Source organism: Lissotriton vulgaris, chromosome 7, assembly GCF_964263255.1.
Source record: "Lissotriton vulgaris chromosome 7, aLisVul1.2, whole genome shotgun sequence".
NCBI lineage: Eukaryota > Metazoa > Chordata > Amphibia > Caudata > Salamandridae > Lissotriton > Lissotriton vulgaris.
In genome coordinates, this window is record NC_141695.1 from 1,201,690,980 (window position 1) to 1,201,704,733 (window position 13,754).

Consider the following 13,754-nt stretch of genomic DNA (forward strand, 5'->3'; position numbering starts at 1 on the left):
CGGGTTGGGAAAAGCTGCTGCTTATTAAGTCTGCTGCGAGAAACTACAGGCACCCCCCTCCTCCCCAAGCCCCAGGGCACAATCCAATAACTTCTTTAAGTAAGTAAACTGTGTGGCTGTTGGGGCGAGTCGTTTCTGCAACTGCTGAAACAAGCAAGCAATGTTTTCACCATCAAAGCATCTATCTTCCTAGGTATGCACTATGTGACCACTTAAACATGGAATAAGATTCGGGCTTTAAAACACAACATAGGCCTTATGACGTGACACGTGAAAAAGGCTCGCACAAACGATACACGTCATAAGATGAATTGTTGCTTCCCTCCAATACATTTTTAGATGTAAGAAGTACCTATCAATTGCCTTCTTTTTCAAGGAAAGACGTGAATGAATAAGAACACACAAAATGCGCATGACTCCCCCTAGTGGAAAAGGAGGAGTGGCAATACCTGGACTCAAGCTGAGAGGACAAGAGTGTGACATACCAATAACCATATAGGAATTAGAAACTTTTATGTTCCTTCTATGATGGAACCCCCTCCAACCAGGGCCGGTCCTAGGATTTTTGAGGCCCTGAGCAGAAAGGGCATGGGAGAGCCCCCCCCCCCTAATTTGCATATGGTGTGACATTGCATTAATACTATACATTGTATTGTATTGTGATTGCATTTGTATAACGCTTACTACCCCTAACGAGGCGTCGAAGCGCTTTTCAGCGAGTAGCATGCTACTCCGAGACCCATAGAGGATTAGTGTTAAATTAGTACAGTGAATCATGGAAGTAAATTTTAAGTGGTGGATATGTTAGTCAGTTATCAGGATTCAGAAGGATAGAAGAGGAAAAAAGGTTTGTATTTATATAGCACTTCTTACCCCTGATGGGGTGTTGAAGCGCTTTTATTTGGTGAGTAGCATGCTACTCCAGAAACCCATCAAGGATTAGTGGTGAATTAGTATGGTGAAATCTGAAAGTAATTTGAGTGGTGGATATTAGTCAGTTATTTGGAGTGTGAAGGATAGCGGAGGGATAGAAGGGAAAGAAAGGTTTGCATTCATTTAGTGCCCGTTATCCCTGATGGGGTGTTTAAGCGCTTTTCTGGCGAGTAGCTGGCTACTTCGGAACCCATAGAGGATTAGTGTTGAAAATTAGTAAAGTGAAATATGAAGTAGTTTGAGTTGTGGATATGTTAGTCAGTAGATGGAGTGAGAAGGGTTGGGGAGGGGTAAAAAAGGGAATAAGCATTGGAAATGCAATAGGTCTCGCATTAGAAAAGTTGGATCTATTGGTTTTGTAAATGACACATTTTTTTTATGTGTTGGTCTTGAAAATAGCAAAATTAATAGCTTTGTCATTTACAATGCCAATACTTTTAACTTTTGCAAATGTGACACCTATAGCATTTGTAATGCAACATGTTTTGTATGTACGTGACTTAGATGTATTCATATTACAAATACAAATGGCTTTTAATTTTTTTAAAGAATTAATACATAAATAAAATTTCTTGTAATTTATAATAGCAATAGCTTAAAGTATTGTAAATAACTTTTGTGAAGAGTATGTTCAGTGTATTTTATTGTGACGAAAATCCAAGAACAGAGGTGAAATATTAACATATTTTTGTGACAATTGTAATAAAGCTTGAAACATTGAGAGAACGTATTTGAACCAGTTGTTGTTGAATGGTTGCACAGAGTGATGCTGTGAGGGTGATAGATAGAGTGAGTGGCGATAGATAGATAGATAGATAGATAGATAGATAGATAGATAGATAGATAGATAGATAGATAGATAGATAGATAGATAGATATAGTGATTGCATTCCGAATCTAAGGAAGACCCATCTCGGAGTTGGGTCTAAATCAGGAACTAATGGGTAATGTGTATTTCAGCTATTGCAGAAATGAACGAATGAAAAGGACACTGACTGATGGACTGTAGAGGTGGACCTTTTTAAAGCTCTCCATGTGCTAACCATTCAGTACAGGGCTAGCAGTGAAGAGGCTGGACTACAAGAGGTGCCCCATGTGGCATGGAGCCTGAAGTGCCTGCGCCAAGAAAGACAAATATTCCATATAATTTTTTTTTATAAAGTTCACATTAAGTGAATACATTAATATTACTAGACCACTGATACTCAAAGTGCAGTCCCCTGATCAACAGCAGCACTGGGCTGCTGTTCACTCAATTCAGCACTAACTGATGCCAATTATACAGGCAAACCTTTATTCAATGGTTAATAGAAAGTTAAGGAAAAGAATCTGGGAACATTCACAGGAGCAAGGAGGAGGAAAGTAATGTTTTGTGCAGCAGGTTGAACAGGAGCTAAAGTGTACACTAACTTGACCTAGCAAATGAGTGTGGACATTGTGTTAGGGAAGCACCTAGTATAACTAGTTGGGCATTAACATATCACCTAAAAACACAACTATCCTGCTACTAACAACTCTACGCAGTAAGAGAAGTAGCATAGATGATTAGAAGTTGTACCATACGGGTACAAACGAGCCCAAAACCAGCACTAACTTTAACCAGAGCTCCTGGAGCAAACAAACATTAAGAACTTCAATGTACTAGGCCGCGAGGGCAGAGCTAGAAAACGAAACAAGAGAATATCACTTAAAAGACAAAGTAAAGTGATTTCTGGAAACCTTAACAGCATTCATCAGAGATCTTATTAGAAGCTAATTCTAACTTTAATTGCCATCTTGATATTACTCAACTGGCAAATCTTGCTTTTTGGTGGCCTGTGGCAATGATTTGTTATTATTTTTCTGGAAATTCTGTACTTTAACCAGTGCTCAGTGTCGACGTCTAAGGTTGTGCATCATGCTTCATAAACCAAAAATAAATCTGCAAATGCTAAATAATGGAGAACATGCTACAATAATAATTTTAAATATAAATGTCTTTTCTCCAAGAATTTTGGCATACAAAAAATCCTATTGGCACAGGTTTCACCCCTGAATCGGAAACAAGATAAGGGGAACAGTGCACTGGATATGGGATGCTTTATTTAATGTTAATAAAATAAGATTCATGTGGTGTCCGCGGGTCAGTCACATGAAGCCATCAAAAACGAAAGGTTGAAGCCCTTGCACAAATACAGAACTTTCTGAAACTCTAAGGTCAAGCAGAGAACATCCTCGCACTGCACAGTTACGGCACCCAGAATAAAGTGGGCCGGTGCAGCATGGGTTAGGTAAATGTAGAATGCAGCTCCAAACACAAACTGGTCTGGGAATATGATGCAATTCGGATTGTCACCCCGCGCAAAAGAGATTCACCCGAAACAGACTGCAGACAAAAACAAAATGCTTTTCATTTTTCTTCCACTGTCCGAAGGAGGGCCGTGCGAGGTTAATGTCAAAGACTAGAAACCTTAGCACGATGAGGGAAGGCAGAGAAGGGGAGGGGGGAGGAGAAATGCGACACGGCGGGCAGGGGAGGGGGCCGAGCGGGGAGAGCGACCTTATCACGATGAGGGAAGGCAGAGAAGGGGAGGGGGGAGGAGAAATGCGACACGGCGGGCAGGGGAGGGGGCCGAGCGGGGAGAGCGGCGATGAGGGTGTAAAGCAGCAGGGGCCTTTGAAGTGAAGCTAAGCTTCACTTCAAAGGTGTGGGAGGAGTGCTGCTGGGGAACAGATGGCGATTTGATTATGTGCACACGCATTTTAAGCGCATTGACCTAAAAGCGCACGGGCACAGCACCAAATCGCCAGTTGGGATACTAGTTGGGTAAAGTCTGTTTAAGTCGCTTTAGTCTCGCTCTGCTCAATGCGCATGCGCATTGAGAGGCGAGACCTAAAAAGGTTTGCATTTATATAGCGTTTGTAACCCTGATGAGGTGTTGAAACGCTTTGTTGGAGAGTAGCACGCTACTCTGGAACACAAAGGATTATGGGTGAATTAGTATAGTGGAATATGGAATTAGAGAAGTGAACAAGTTAGTCTGTTATTTTGATTGAAAAGGATAGTGGAGGGATAGAAGAGGGAAGGATTTCTTGTTTTAGGTCATAGCAGTAGGATGAGGCTTTTGGATTAGTAAAAAGGGTTTTTGAAGGGGAAGAGTCAGAGGGAAGAGCTTAGAAAGGTTTGTTTAAGGGGATCGGTATAGTAAAAGAGGTGTCAGATGATGCAAGGAGGGGCAGAGTAGGAGAGAGTCAAAAAAAGGGTTATTTTGGAGAACATAGTATTGGTGTGGGGTTTGGGATAAATGAGAGATTGGGTATAGAGGATATAATGATAGTTGTATAGGGTAAGAGATAGGGTAGTGCATTGGAAAGAGTAGTAGAAAGAGGTTTGAGAGGAGTCAGAAAGTTGGGCTAGAAGGTAGAATGAGACAAGTATAGGCTGAGAAATAGGGTAGTGCATTGGGAATGGAATGCTAAATTAGAAGAAAGTGATAAATATATAGATCCATAGGTACATTGAAAGTATATAGATGCGTAAAGGAGGTAAGTATATGCAGATTAAAGATATTGATAGAGGTTGAGGATGAGAAATAGGATAGTGCATTGGATATGCTTTTTCAGGAGAAAAGTAACAGACACACAGAACCAAGTACATGGAGGTACATAGATGCACAATGTAAGCAAGTACATGTAGACCAAAGATGATTTTCTTTTTACAACATAATTATTCTACATGTTTATACAAAGCAATACACAAAGATAGGTACATATCTATAGTGAAAATAAATGCTTATATACAGAGGGACAAATACGTAGGGTGGGTATTAATGAATGGGAAAATGGGCAGCATTATTGGCACAGGTCCCGACCAGTCTTGAACAGGCTCAAACAGGCACTCACCCTTGTCCTCTTCACCCTTAGCCTCGATGCCCGGGCTGAGACGCCCCAAGCCTTGGCCGTTTATAGCCCTAGTAGTCAGGTGACCCCTTCAGCCAATGGGGACCCTAACACTATCCAATCATAACACTGGCCCTAAAATCTAGACATAATAGGAGACCAGGCCCTTACAGCCAATCTTAGCCCTAGTCCAAGCACTCAATCAGTTTAAGAAACCCTGATCTCTACGTCCAATAGAGACCCTAGCCCTACCAGTAGTCCCAACCCTAGTCCAAGCAACCAATGACACAGGAAGCCCTAGTCCCTACTTCCAATAGAAAGCCTAATGCTACTCTTAGTCCCACATCTAGTGCACCAACCAAGAACACCAGAAGCCCTAATCGCTACTTCCAATTAAAGGCCGAACCCTAGCCCTAGTCCCACCAACCAATTACATAGAAAGCCCTAGTCCCTACTTCCATATGCTATCTGGCATGCGTCACTAGCAGGATGCAGGAGGCCATGAGGCACAGTCATTCTCCCCAAAAGCCAGGAAAGAGGCTGAAACATCTGTATTATAGCCTGAATATCCGGGACTCGCCATTTGGGAGATTAAGCCCGAAACTGCACTGTATCTAGAACGATTCAGATGAAAGGAAGCGTCTGAGAGGGCGTAAGGTGTGACTTCAGCATGTTGATAGTGAACCCCAGTGAATAAAGGAGATTTGCCATAGTCTGGGGGCAGATGCAGAGCGTTGCCCCGGTCCGCAAGGCCCACTGCCCCAAGGTGATCCCGGCGGGGGAGTTCCCCAGGGCACTCCCTGGTGATGATAGGCCAAGGGATGCCACCCACACGCAGCATGCCATGTCTGGGCAGTCAGATAACAGGGATCGCCAGGGAAGAAGCTGGAGTGCTGCCAGAAAGTCTTTATAAATATTTATAGAGCTTAAAATTAACCTGATCTTCGACCTATTTCCAAGCACCCCCAGTATTGGCCGATGAAGCAACTTTGGCACAGAATGTGAGGGGTAGCTGAAGTTACATCACGGATCATTTGACCACTATATTGATATAGTGTAAACCAAACACATACCCCTGCTATGCCCAGGGTAGGGGGCCCTCTCTTGTGCCTTGCAGCAATTGTGTAGTGCTGTGAGGCCAAGGGGAGGGCCCCCCTCCATCCCCCTTGGACCTCGCAGTGATGGTGACCATGACAACAAATGAGGCACCCTTGTGAGCAGTAGAGACAGTGTGGCAGATGTTTCCTTCACCCCACCCCTGACCTTCTGTGCAGGGTGTTAATCTTCACCCCCACCTCCCCAGACAATCTACCTTGCCCTTTGAAGTGGGAGGTGCAAGGCCGGGGCAAACCTGGCTGTGAAACAGTGCATAGATTTGTGGGGGGGCACAAGAGGAGCACACAGCATGGGCAGAAATGCATGTGAGAAGCGTGCTGCTGGCTGTGACCAACTGATGCGGGGCCCATATGGCTACGGTAAAGGTTGGACCCTGGGCAGCAGTCCACACTGCCCCTGCCTAGCGCCGGCCCAGGCTCCAACGCAAAATGACCATCTGCTTGCAAAAATGTCACCCTCATTTTGAGTAATAGGTGCCGTGTGAATTTTACTATGCCCTTTCTTGGTCTGTTGCGACATCGTCGCTGTCTCCAGACCTTGTGTGACCCATCTAAAGACAGAGTCCAGGGCTACCACAGAGGGGCTTTGGCTCCACCCATGAGATTGTACAGAGGTGTTTAATTTGTAAAAGGACCACGACTCTCATCAGGAGGCCACTGCAGTTTTCACCATACATTGCCCCTGCCAAGAAGTCAATGAAAGTACCAGCACAACTAATAACCATCACACTCTTACAGACTATTTCAGGTCCCCAAAGCTATGAAAATGCCTTGTGCGGCAGGTAATAGTCATTTGTAATATATATAGACAATGCCACCTTGTGGCAGACTGTCACCAGCACCGGTGTTGACATTTAGGATCCAGTGCCAAGCTCTGGAAACCAGCGGCTCAAATTAAGCAGTGATAAACAGGAGTGCGTCTTGTGAAAAGGTGCCTTCCCTCTGGGTGGCTATGATTAATTGTTTATTTTTCCAGCTGCATGGGCCAGCAGTAGTACGGATGCCCAGAGAAGGCTCACTAACACAGATAAAGTATGAAGCTTCCAGTGGGATAGAGCTTGAACTTTCTGGTTCGCGCACATGGCACTTTAAGGCTGTTGTGAGAGTTGTATTTTTCTCTGGCAGCAGCACAGATCTCCTTTCCTTCATTGCCTTTAGACGTCAGTGTAGAGTTATGTACTTGAGATCAGCATGGGATGCCCAGGGCTACACTAATCTAAATACATTTTTATGTCTGCCTTGACAGCGCAGCGTTCGCAGGACCTTATGGGTTTAACAACAGATATTGAGAGAGCGAGGCTCAGGGTCCACCCACATGTTGGTTTCCCAGAGTAGAGGATTTTATTAGGCCGAAGGTATTTGCTTCCACTAAAATGAGTTCTTGTATTGCACTTTTTGTCTTGAGGCAATTCTTATACTCAGGCAGTAGTTATGAAGTATTTACTGTGAAAATCAAATGTTACAGAGGCATTTAAAGGCAGATTATTATTACTCTACATTAAAGCTACAGTGTTTTTCTACATGGACTCTTACAGATTATCATCAAAGATTAGGGTTTTGGTGTTGATGACCCTATGACAAACCATAGATATAAAAGATTTGCTCTGTGAGGATGCTGGTTAGGCCCCTTTTGAAGAGAGAATATTTTGCTTTACTAATTGTAAGTGTGTATACCTTTCTGACTGTATACTGTGTGCCTAATTGTTGCGTTGTGGAAAATTTGACACTCAAAACAGTAGGCCTGAATTGGCTATGGTGACAAGTTTAGGGCTGGTTTGTGCATTGGAAAACCTTATGTACGATGCCATAGACCTGATCTTCAAATTAAGAAAAGTTACAAGAAAAGCAGTAGGCCCAGCTAATTTATAGTGGAAAACTTGTGTTAAAACCAGTAGGCTTTTAACAGTTGGTTGTTATAACATTGCATTGTAGGCGATATACAATTATTTAGTTAAATGTAATCTGTGATTCCTCATGCGGGGGCCCCCCCAAAAAAGGGGGTCCCAAAACAAGTTTTCCCCATGCAATTTCCCATAGGACCTTTAGCCGCACCTACAGCCCGAACTGCTGAACTGAATTACACAAAATTTGGCAAAGAGGTAGTCCTTAGTTCAGACTTGTGCCTTTTGCTTAAATGGTGTAAATCCATTCAGTAGTTCCTGAGAAAATGACAGTTAAAGTCATTTATATATCTATGGGCGCCGTGGATACGCGGAGGGATCCACGTACCCTAAGCAAAGCCTACGCGCACCATGCCGTGCACGAGCTGTATTTTAATTGGCTGTCAACACTCCAAACCAGGAAGTGTTGGAAGCCATCTTGTGCCTCGGTAGATCCGAGGCACAAGAAACCCAAAAAAAACAACACAAAATGCAAAAAGGGGGCAGGGCAGAAACACCCTGACCCCCTAGGCCTGCTCAGGGGGTCCCACAAGGACGCCCCCCAAATATTTTTTTTAATTTTAAATAACGGGAGGATGTGCGCAGGATCCACGCATCCTGCCAAAAAAAAAAAAAAAAGAAACGCGGTCTCCCGTGCTAAATGTGATTTGTTCCCGGGGGGCCCAATCCCGGGGGCTTTATCAAAAAAATAGTGTGGGGGTGTCCCATCCCCCCACACTGCCCCGGGAACCGCCACACCCGGGGCTCTAACTTAATATATGCGGGGGCTCACAAGGCCTCCCGCAGCCCTGGGGACCGCCAACCCCGGGGTTTGTTTAAAATGGGTGGGGGGGAGACCTCAGGCCACCCCAGCCCCGGGGACCGCCACCCCCCACAGCTTCACATCATTCACATCATATTTTTTTTTTAAAGCACGGCCCCGGGGGATTGGGTCCCCGGGGCAAATTATGGCCTTGGGAGGGGGGGCCATGCAGCCCCCTTCCCGATTTTTTCCCGTTTTTTTTTGTTTTTTTATTAAAGATTGGGGGCACTCCCTGGGGGATGGGGTCCGCAGGGCCAATAAATTAGAAAAAGGGGGGCCCCCATTCATTAAAAAGAAAAAAAATACGGGATTGGGCCAGAGGCCACACCCCCTCCTTGCACCACTCTGCACCGTGAGGCCTACACCTCATGGAAAAGACGCCATTCAAAATATGCAGAGTGTGGAGTTAAATTTCCACACAGTGACCATCACGAGGTCTGTAACCTGTGCTTATCGCCAGTCCATGACGAATCCAGCTGCACAGCCTGTGCATCCTTTCGATCGAAGACCATTCGGGATCGGAGGGCCCGTCGACGCGACATGCAGAGATCAGCGCCGGAACCAGTGGATATCTTCGACGAAGGTCCATGTGTCCCGGAGGAAGATTCTGATCATCTCCAGATCGTATCCGAGGCAGATGACTCCATACCTTCGGGTCAACATGTGAGAACCACTGCCCTCTACCCCAGCCCAAACACCAAATTCGAAGGCAAAGGTCAACACTCCGCCTGCGGGGCCCAGTCGAGACCGAAAAAACACTTAAAAAGAAAAAAAAAAACGGGATTGGGCCGGAGGCCACACCCCCTCCTTGCACCACTCTGCAAACGCCCCCTGGCGCGTTTGCAGAGGGGGAACAAATTCCCCTTACATAATGGGGGTCTCTGGGGGCCAACTAGCCCACCAGGAACCTCCAGTATGCGCCAGGGAGCTGCGTTGCAGAGAGGTGTTCTGAGGCTACGCCCCTTTTTACACCTCTCTGCAACGCAGCTCTGTGGCGCTTACTGGAGGTACCTGGTGGGCTAGCTGGTCGCCAGGGGACCTAAGGATTCAAAGGGACTTAATCCCCCAACTTAAAACACGCCACGGGGCGCGTTTGAACAGTGGTGAAGGTAGGGGGCGGGGCCTGAGGTGATATGTGTGCAAACACGCCCTGTGGCTCGTTTTAAGTTGGGGAATTAATTCCTCTTCAATCCAGAGGTCCCCTGGGGGCAAACTAGCCCACCAGGTACCTCCACTAAGCGCCACGGATCTGCGTTGAAGAGTGTTGTAAAAAGGGGCGTGGCCACTGAACACCTCTCTGCAACGCAGCTCCCTGGCGCATACTGGAGGTACCTGGTGGGCTAGTTGGCCGCCATGGGACCTTAGGATTCAAGGGGACTTAATCCTGCAAATTAAAACACGCCACGGGGCGCGATTGTGCAGTGGTGAAGGTAGGGTGCTGGGCTTGAGGTGAAATGTGTGCAAACACGCCCTGTGGCGCGTTTTAAGTTGGGGAATGATTTCCTTTTCAATCCAGAGGTCCCCTAGGGGGCAACTAGCCCACCAGGTACCTCCAGTAAGTGCCACAGAGCTGTGATGCACCTGGTGAGCTAGTTGGTCCCCAGGGTACCGCAGGATTAAAGAGGAATTAATTCCCCAACTTAAAACACGCCACAGGGTGTGTTTGCACACGTTCCGTCAGGCTATGCCTCCTTCCTTCACCATTGTACAAATGTTCCTCTAAAATCAGCCAAACTACGAATTCCGATTTACTTACCTGCTATCAGGAGAGAACCCAGTGCTGCATCTTTTAGCCCAGCACTGACACTGAAAAGTAATTCTAAGCGAACTTACCAGTAACTTGTATGTTCGAGGCATATGAGCTGCAGATTCTACACTTTACATTAGATCGCCACCTGGTGTTGGGCTCGGATGAATGCATGCTGTTGTTGTCTTGAAAGAAGTCTTTGTAGTTACGAGACAGGTGACTTCTCCCTTGGACGATAGTGCGCATGGGCATCAGCCCCATCCTTAGATAGTTTTTTTCCTGCCACTGGGTTTGAATGAAACTTTTCCGCTCCGGTTTGAAATCTACTTTTCAAGTTCTTAGACGCATAAAAAGTTCTTCAAACTTCACCAAACAACTTTCGATACCAATAAACATAGACTAGACTTCGTCAGCTCGATTCCGGTCGTCAACGCGGGCCGTTTGGCCTACCCACGCAGTGAGGCCTACACCTCATGGAAAAGACACCATTCAAAAGATGCCCTGAGTGTAGAGCTAAATTTCTACACAGTGACCATCACAAGGTCTGTAACCTGTGCTTATCACCAATCCATGCCGAATCCAGCTGCACAGCCTGTGCATCCTTTCGATCGAAAAAGACCATACGGGATCGGAGGGCCCGTCGACGCCACATGCAGATATCAGCGCCGGAACCAGTGGATATCTTAGACGAAGGTCCATGTGTCCCGGAGGAAGATTCCGATGATCTCCAGATCGCATCCGAGGCAGATGACTCAGATGACTCCATACCTTCGGGTCAACGTGTGAGGACCACTGCCCCTACCCCAGCCCAAACACCAAAATTGAAGGCAAAGGTCAACACTCCGCCTGCGGGGCCCAGTCGAGACCGAAAAAACACTTCGAAAGCCCCGCAATCGAGCCCGGCTCCAAAGAAAATAATGAAGCTTTCCGGTTGCTCCATACCGAGCAAACCGCATGTGCCGATACCACCTGCTCCCTCGACACCTAAACAAAAAGAAGTCCTGGTTCCGAAAGACACTCCAAAACCGTCGACTCCGAGAGACAAAGCGGCTCCGAAAACAACGAAGCCTGTTTTCAATGCCCCGAAAACAGCTTCTACTCCGAAGGCGATACCCTCAATGCCGAAACAAACAAAGACTGCTTCCGATCCTTCCAAGTCCACGAAACAGGCTTTGGCTATAAAGACAATACCGTCTATGCCAAAATCTACGCCAAAGGAATCCACATCGGCTCCTAAGGCTAAAGACAAGCAAACAACAGGTTCGGAACGGAAAAGATCGTTGCCGAAGGCTGTGTCTCAAGAAGATGAGCTTTTCCAAACAGATCCTTTACCAAAAAAGGATCTACATTGATCCAGAAACAGGACATGTTTCGACCACACCACACAGGAAGAGAAAGTCAGATACAGCACCTCCAGTGCCTGTCAAGAAGGAGGGCTCTGCCACATCTCCTATGCTCCCTTCTTCTCCTGTATCTACTTCACCTGCTCTTCCTTTAAACATTTCACCTCAAAATTCTCCTTCTCCACAACATACACCTCAGGATGTTGATGGTGATGAGTATAGCATGGGGGAGGGAGAGACCCTGTTGGACAGGCCTCGTGGAAGGCCCGCTCCCTCTCCGCATGGCGGGGCCCGGGCCCCTGCTCCACCTGTGTCCTAAGACAAGAACTATCCCTGCAACCCACCAGAACAACCCACGGCCCGGCCCCGACGGACCTCCAGCTCCTGAACACCCCAGTATCGGCTGGCCCGGGCCCCTTCCAGGACCGGTGCCCCCGGCCCAGCCGCCATTTTGGACACTGCACGACAAGGCCGCGCGGCCTCGGATCGACCCCAACCCCGGGCCTGGCCAGGCCCCGACATCGAGGCACCACCATCCACCCAGGGGGTGAAGAGACCACTTGGCAGGTCAATGGGAGAAGGAGTGTGGATGGCTCTCCTCCGCCAGGTGTCGATCGCCCCCAGCCTCCCCGGGCGCTGGCTCCACCCCCCTGCTGGGTGTCTGGACTCCCTCATCCCGGACCTCCCGACCTCCAAGTGCGAGGGTCCGGACATCAAAGGGCGCCAGACCTATAACTGGGGCAGCTCCAGAGCAGGAAGGCAGTTGTATCCTGGAGTGGAGAGACACCGAGACAAACTCATCCTTGGAGGCCTGCTGGCGCTGCCGCGGCTCCTTCTCGTGAACCATCCTCTAGGCCTGCTGGCGCTGCTGCGGCCCTCCTTATCGTGAATCCATCTTCGAAGCCTGCTGGCGCTGCCGCGGCCCTCCTCATCGTGAAACCATCTTCGAAGCCTGCTGGCGCTGCCGCGGCCCTCATCATTGTGAAACCATCTTCCAAGCCTGCTGGCGCTGCCGCGGCCCTCATCATCGTGAAACCATCTTCGAAGCCTGCTGGCGCCGCCGCGGCCCTCATCATCGTGAAACCATCTTCCAAGCCTGCTGGCGCTGCCGCGGCCCTCATCATCGTGAAACCATCTTCGAAGCCTGCTGGCGCTGCCGCGGCCCTCATCGTCGTGAACCATCTCCAAGCCTGCTGGTGCTGCCGCGGCCCATCCTTGCGAACTCTCAAGCTCGAGGATTGTGAGCTCCATCTCCTACCGCTCCTGTACCGGAACGGTACTAAGACTGTCCCGCTACCCCTTTTCCCCCAAAGAGACTAGAATTGGCAGGATCCTCGTATCCTGGTCCCACTGTACCGTTTATCACCTTGCCTCAAGATCTCTATATAAAGTGTGCAGAACTCATCTCTGTGTGGTGTCCATCTGTGGGGGGGGAAGTTACTTGTCTGTACGATCACCGGAGAGGGCCCTCGCCGGAGGCCTCTCCCCCTGTACTCGGCCGACCCTCCGGGTCTCCGTCTAACATTGGTGGCCAGCGGCGCGATCCGAGCCGACGCATAATCGTACAGAGAGTAACTCACCCCACAACACACAGCCACCATGACGACAAAGGAGAGTGGAACAACAGAAAAATTCCTGATGGAGAAGCTAGAAGAATACAGCCACAAGGAACTAAAACAATTCTGTATAGAACTGGGCATTGCTACCACCGGATTGAGCACGAAAGATGACCTCAAACACGCCTTGGAGTCTTGGGTGGAGACAGAAACGCCCGTACCCCAAGACCAAAGCCTCGAGACCGCCGAAACAAGCACCGCTCCTGCAGAGGAAAGAAGACCGGGCCTCTCGTCCGAGGAGGCCCGAGAACGGGAGAAGAGCCGGCTCCACGAATTGGAACTGGCTCGACTTCGCTTAGATGGAGAACTCAAATTGGCAGAACAAAAAATAACTCTAGAACACTTACGGCTCCGAGAGGAGCGAGAAAAGAAAAAGAGTCAGAGGGAGCTGGAAGAGAAAAGACTAGCCTACGAGCAT

The 13,754-nt window shown here is 47.9% G+C and overlaps 1 protein-coding gene across 1 annotated transcript in view; it reads right to left on the reverse strand.

The window, feature by feature from the left end:
* The window catches only part of PELO (pelota mRNA surveillance and ribosome rescue factor), a 314,258-nt gene that overhangs the window by 99,081 nt on the left and 201,423 nt on the right, over positions 1 to 13,754 (reverse strand). The gene's annotated exons all lie outside the window — the stretch shown is intronic.